Source organism: Leptonychotes weddellii, chromosome 8 (genome assembly GCF_054177405.1).
Source record: "Leptonychotes weddellii isolate Sample4059 chromosome 8, ASM5417740v2, whole genome shotgun sequence".
Taxonomy (NCBI): domain Eukaryota; kingdom Metazoa; phylum Chordata; class Mammalia; order Carnivora; family Phocidae; genus Leptonychotes; species Leptonychotes weddellii.
The window spans coordinates 33,056,907-33,063,468 of record NC_138376.1 but is presented as its reverse complement, the minus strand read 5'-3'; positions in this window follow the sequence as shown (position 1 = coordinate 33,063,468).

The window sequence follows — 6,562 nt, the reverse complement described above, 5'->3', positions numbered from 1 at the left end:
GTAATAACTGCTCCCTGATCTCTAGTCCAGAGGAAAGGCTCATGAGCCATGAGTCACACAGTTGACAGTGAGGCAGGCATGCGCAGCTCCAATGGGGTTGTGCTGGGGATGGCCCTGAGACCGACATGACCTCTGCCCTCTGGGGAGTTCCAGCCGGAAACAGGTGATGACCAGGAAAAACAGATGTGAGACTAGCCACCTCCACTCCCGGCCCACCTCCACCAGGAAGTCTTCCTTGATTAACTGCTTTGGTATTGCTTGGTATTGTTCTGGGGTTGACCTTGAGTTACCAGCTCTGGCAAGATGGGCTCCTTTTTACTTGACCATCCTGCCAAATCTGAGCACTGAGCACCTATAGGTTCTGTCCTAGGGGCAAGGGTGTGGACAGGACTGTGGCACTTTCATTCAAGTCATCCATCAGTCAACAAATATGCCAGGCGCTCAGGATATGCTGGTGACCCCCCACCCCCCAGTCCTGCTCTCACAGAGCCCGGAGAAGGAGAACTGAAAGCAAAGAGTCACACAAATAAAAAGGAATCACAAAGTGGGCCCCAGGGAAGGCAGGGCCCCGGGGCGGGGTGGGGGTGGGTGGCAGTCAGGGGCTGCTCCTAGTGGGGGCTGATCCCCGCGGCAGCCCCTCCTCCACTGACAAAGGTTCTGCAGGGAGATGGCTGGCCGACACGATGGCACTTTGCCCACCAATGGGGGCCGTGCCAAGCGTGATGTGATGTGTGCTGATCCCTCTCCACTCCTTACTGAAGACCAGCGTCTGCTGCCCCTGCAGCACAGGGAGCCTGGGGCGGCTCTACCATCATGCCCGGGGGTGTTTGGGGGAGATGTCAGAGTGGGGAGAGGGATCCCCTTGTGCTACGAGAAGAGGGGTCAGTCTAAAAGGAGCTCCCCACCGCAGAGCTGGTCTTCTACCCCCAGCTGACGGGGCCCCTGGCACTGTCCAGTGTGTCGGTCCCCTCTGCCTTCTACTTGTACCCTCACAATGGACAGAGGAGGTGACCCCATTGACCCTGTTGCTCCTCTCACACCCACATACTTTGGACCTACCACTCCAAAACATGTTGGAGACATGTTTTATTGCCATCTTTTCTTGCCCCACTCAGCCTGTTTAGGCCCGGGTTCCAGGAGAGAGAGTGAGGGATCCTGGGGATGAAGGGGTGCACGGAGGCAGGGAAGCTTCCATCCTCCGAAATAACCAGTGCAGTTTGACTGGGCTCCGTCTCCCTTTTCCTGCTGCAGACTGTAGGCCTGTCATCTGAGATGGGAGCCGCCCTGAGTGGAAGGAGGTCCAAAGCTGGGGGCAGCTATTGTACTTAAATATAGGCTCTTGGGTCCTACTCCCAGATACTGGAATTTTCTAGATCTCGAAGAATCTTAGTTAAAAGTCCCTCAGGGGTGCCTGGGGAGCTCAGTCAGTTAAGCCTCCGACCCTTGATTTTGGCTCAGGTCATGATCTCAGGGTCGTGAAATTGGGCTCCGTGCTCGGTGTGGAACTTGCTTAAGATTCTCTCTCCCTCTCCCTCTGCTCCTCACACGAGCTCTCTCTCTTTCAAAAAAAAGAACAAAACCACCAAAACTCCCTCAGTGTTTGTGACATCAGTGGCTGGAGCTCACACTCTGCTTTTGAGGAAAGAGCTCAGATTCTGGAGGCCAGAAGTCTTGAGGTCTGACCGCAGCTCTTCTCTTGCTCTCTGGGTAATTTCGGACACTTATTCTCGAGGCCTTGGCTTCACATCTGTAGAGTGGGACCGCAATACCTACCTTGAACTAAGTGGCCAAATGCAGATACAGCAGCAGCCTCAGGCCCGGTGCATAGCAGATGCCCAGTAAACAGTGAGCATTCTCCACGTTCGGCCAGGCCGTCTTTGGGATTTGGCTGGCTCACTCACTTCTTGGTTTGGTCGGGCCCCTTGTCCCCCCCACCACTTGGGGATTGTGGTGGGGTGAGAGAGGAGACTCAGAGCTTGGGAATAATGGATGTGCAAGGAGAAGCTCCCCAGGGGCTGCTGCTGCTGGCGACAGGGGAGGGTGAGAACCCCTCACCCCCCCAGTTCACCAACACAGGGACTCTCACTTTAAAAATAATCACCCAGGGACGCCTGAGTGTCTGCCTTCGGCTCAGGTCATGATCTTGGGGCCCTGGGATCGAACCCCACATCAGGCTCCCTGCTCAGCGGGGAGCCTGCTTCTCCCTCTCCTTCTCTTGCTCCCCCTGCTTGTTCTCTCTCACTCTCTCTGTCAAATAAATAAATAAAATCTGTAAAAAAAAAAAAAAAAATCACCCAAACCGAACACATAGCGCTATGTGCCAGGCACTGTTCTGAGTCCACTAAGGAGGCAATTCTCATGAGGAAATGTTATTCCATTTTACAGATGGGGAAGTTGAGGCACAGATGGGTTACGGAAGCTGCTCAAGGTCACACGGGCCTGTGATGTGCAGGGCTGGGGCTTGAACCCAGGCAGCCTGGCTCTTAACTACTTCCTCTCTCTGGCATAGGGCTCTCTGGGGAGAGGGATGGACTTGCCTTTCCTTCCCGTGTCTCTGTGGAAGGTTCTGGGGCTAGGCTGTGCTCTGGTGGGAAGAGGCAGGCCCCAGTTGCACCTTGGGGTCTCCCGGGCTCCAGCAGCTCCTGGGGGTCCCTGCTGCTCTGTGGTTGCTGCCTCTACCCTGCTCTTCCTCCCTACCACTCCCAGGTCAGTGTTCACTTTCTCCAGCTGTTAGCATCTGGACCCCCCAGGAGCTGTCGCTGGACTCTGCCTGCCCTAGACTGCCTCGGCTCAGAGCCCAGTGATGAGGGAGAGGTGAGGAGCCTCCCGTCTGAACTCCAACCTGACCCCACGGCCCAAGACCAGTGGCCACTGTCCACTGCTCCCTCAGTCCTTAGGGACACTGGCCCCCCCTTGAGCTGCTGTTTATGACCCGGTGAATCACTCATTGTCCCCACTGTCGGCCTTAATGAGGGCCAGAGCCCACTAAGACACCCCAATTAACCACACCATCTGTTTCCCTTTAAGTGGAAACAGCGTGGCTGGTGAGCAAGAGCCCAGAGTGAGGATGCTGTGGGGTGGGCTCAGGGATTGTTTTCGTCCTGGGAAAATGACTTACCACTCCCCCGCCCCCCCTCTCCTGTACCCAGAGGTTGGCTCCTCTCCCTCAAAGGAGAGCCTGGGGATCCCTGGACACAATTTCTGTCCCACCACAGCTGGCTTCCACAGCAGGCTGGATTTGGGTTCAGCGGTGACTCAGATGGGATGCGGAGGGCCCCACTGTGTGCAAGCTTCCTGGAGATTTGGGAGGCCAGATGTCAGTGTCAACAAAGGTATTTGAGTACAGGAATGGGCAGGAGGCAAGAATGGGAAAGGGAAGCCAGTGGTTGGTGAGATCATTCCCGAGCAATCTTGTGTATTCTTTCATTGATCCATGGGTTTATCGAGCACTTCCCAAGTGCCCAGCACGGATTGGGCACAGAAATGTGTGAAGGAGCTCCCTTTGGGGAGCTCAGAGGTCAAGGCTCTTCCTGGAGGAGGTGTGGACTTATGAATTAGCCCATTTCAGCTCCAGCTCTTTCCTGAGTTGAACTCCCCAGGTCAGCACCCTGGTGAGCGTGAGAGCTAGTGTGAAAGTTGGAGCAGTGGGTTGGGGCCATAAGTTGGAGACAGGAATCAGGAAGCATCAGGAATAGTTGGTGCAATAGGTCAATGAACAAATGTTTACGTGGGGAAATTGGCAGGTCATGTCAGAAAGCTGTGGGGTGGCATTCAGGCTGGGTAGCTGCCTGGGGAGTATAGGGCTGAATGGACCCCTGTTGGACTTAAGCTGGAAGGGCCTTCATTCACTTCTCCCTCAAATATAGAAGCAGTCACACACGCTGTCAGCACCCACTCCTGCACCGAGGCAGGCATACTAGCTGGTCAGTATGCCTCTCTCCTTCCGAGTCCAGAAGCAGCCTCACGCTTTACCACACCCTGGTCCCGGCCATCACTACTAATGGCTCAGAACTGACATGAAATGAACATCTATCTACCATTCTGGGCTGGGATTCAGACATGCACAAGGGTCTAAGGAAACTCCTAGAAGAAAACCCTCCAAAGGAAAGAGACAGTTGGGAGAAGCTTTGCCGAGTGACAGTGTTTCACGGTCAAAGGGCAAGGGAGGGCAGTTCTAATCAGGGTGGGCGATTGTCACAGGATTTGCTCAGGTCTGGCTGTCTGGTAGACCTGCATCTGAGTCTGGGAGACAGAGCAGAAGAGGGAGCGGGGAGTAGAACACAAAGCCCAGTGCACCAGGACTCTGCAGGGAACAGAATCTACTCTGGTGGGTTTAAATGAAAGGGATTTATTACAGAGTATGAAACTCTCCAGAACTACTGGAAGGCCAAAGACAAAGACTCAGGGTTGAGCTTTCAGGAACAGTTCTCAGTGCTACACTGCATAACTGGGCCACTGAAGGGGGGGCTGCTGTGTCTTTGGTGATCATGAGGTCACCTGCTCCAGAACCACATGGAGTGTGATGATCAGGAAGCCACTCCTTTTACCAGCTCCACACTGCACCTGCTGTGATCCACATTAGTAGGTGGACATCCTGGGCTTCCCCTTCTTCTTCTTTTCTTTTTTTTAAATTCCAGTGTCATTAATATACAGTGTTATGTTAGTTTTAGGTGTACAATATACTGATTCAGCACTTCCATATATTACTCAGTGCTCATCAAGATAAGTGTACTCTTAATACCCTTCACCTATTTCACCCATTCCCCGACTGATAACCATCTGTTTGTTCTCTATAATTAAGAGTCTGTTTTTTTGTTTTGTTTTTTGTTTGTCTCCCTTTTTTCCCCTTTGTTTGTTTGCTTTATTTCTGAAATTCCACATATGAGTGAAATCATACGGCATTTGTGTTTCTCTGATTGGCTTATTTTGCTTAGCATTATATTCTCTAGCTCCAACCATGTCGTTGCAAATGGCAGGGTATCATTCTTTTTTATGGCTCAGTAACATTCCATTGTGTATATATACCACATCTTCTTTATCCACTCATCAATCGATGGACACTTGGGTGGCTTCCATAATCTGGCTATTGTAAATAAAGCTACAGTAAACATAGGGGTGCATATATCTCTTCAAATTAGTGTTTTTGTCTTCTTTGGGTAAATACCCGGTAGTGTGATTTCTGGGTCATATGGTAATTCTATTTTTAATTTTTTGAGGAAACTCCATACTGTTTTCCACAGTGGCTGCACCAGTTTGCATTCCCACCAACAGTGCAAGAGGGTTCCCCTTTCTCTGCATCTCACCAACACTAGTTGTTTCCTGTGTTGTTGGTTTTAGCCATTCTGACAGGTGTGAGGTGATATGTCATTGCAGTTTTGATTTGTATTTCCCTGATGATGAGTGATGTTGAGTATCTTTTCATGTGTTTGTTGGCCATCCGGATGTCTTCTTTGGAGAAGCATCTATTCATGTCTTCTGCCCATTTTTATTTATTTATTTTTTTAAAAAATATTGTGTTTATTTATTTGAGAGAGAGAGAGAGAGAGCAAGCATGAGCAGGGGGGAGGGGTAGAGGCGGAGGCAGAAGCGGATTCCCCACTGAACAGGGAGTCCAATGTGGGACTTGATCCCAGGACCCTGGGATCATGACCTGAGCTGAAGGCAGACGCCTAACGACTGAGCCACCCAGGCCCCCTTCTGCCCATTTTTAATTGGATTATTTGATTTTTTTGGTGTTGAGTTGTATAAGTTCTTTATATATTTTGGATACTAACTCTTTATTGGATATGTCATTGGCAAATATCTTCTCCCATTCTGTAGGTTGTCTTTTAGTTTTGTTGGTTGTTTCCTTTGTTGTGCAGTTTTTTATTTTGATGTAGTCCCAATAGTTTATTTTTGCTTTTGTTTCCCTTGCCTCAGGAGACATATATAGAGAGATGTTACAGCCAACGTCAGAGAAATTACTACCTGTGCTCTCTTCTAGGATTTTTATGGTTTCAGGTCTCACATTTAGGTCCTTAATCCATTTTGAGTTTATTTTTGTGTATGGTGTAAGAAAGTGGTCCAGTTTCATTCTTTTGCATGTAGCTGTCCAGTTTTCCCAGCATCATTTGTTCAAGAGAATTTTTCTGATTGCATACTCTTTCCTGTTTTGTTGAATATTAATTAACCGTATAATCGTGGGCTTTTTTCTGGGCTTTCTATTCTGTTCCATTGTTCTATGTGTCTATTTTTGTGCCAGTACCATACTGTTTTGATTACTACAGCTTTGTAATATAACTTGAAATCTCGAATTGTAATTCCTTCAGCTTTGTTTTTCTTTTTCAAGATTGCTTTGGCTAAGGGTGCCTGGATGGCTTGGTAAGTTAAGCATCTTCCTTTGGCTCAGGTCATGATCCTGGGGTCCTGGGATTGAGCCCTACATCAGGCTCCCTGCTCAGCGGGGTGTCTACTTATCCCTCCCCCCGCCCCCACACCTGCACTTGTGCTGGTGCTCTTTCTCTCTCTCAAATAAATAAAATCTTAAAAAAAAAAAAAAGATCACTTTGGCTATTCAGGGTCT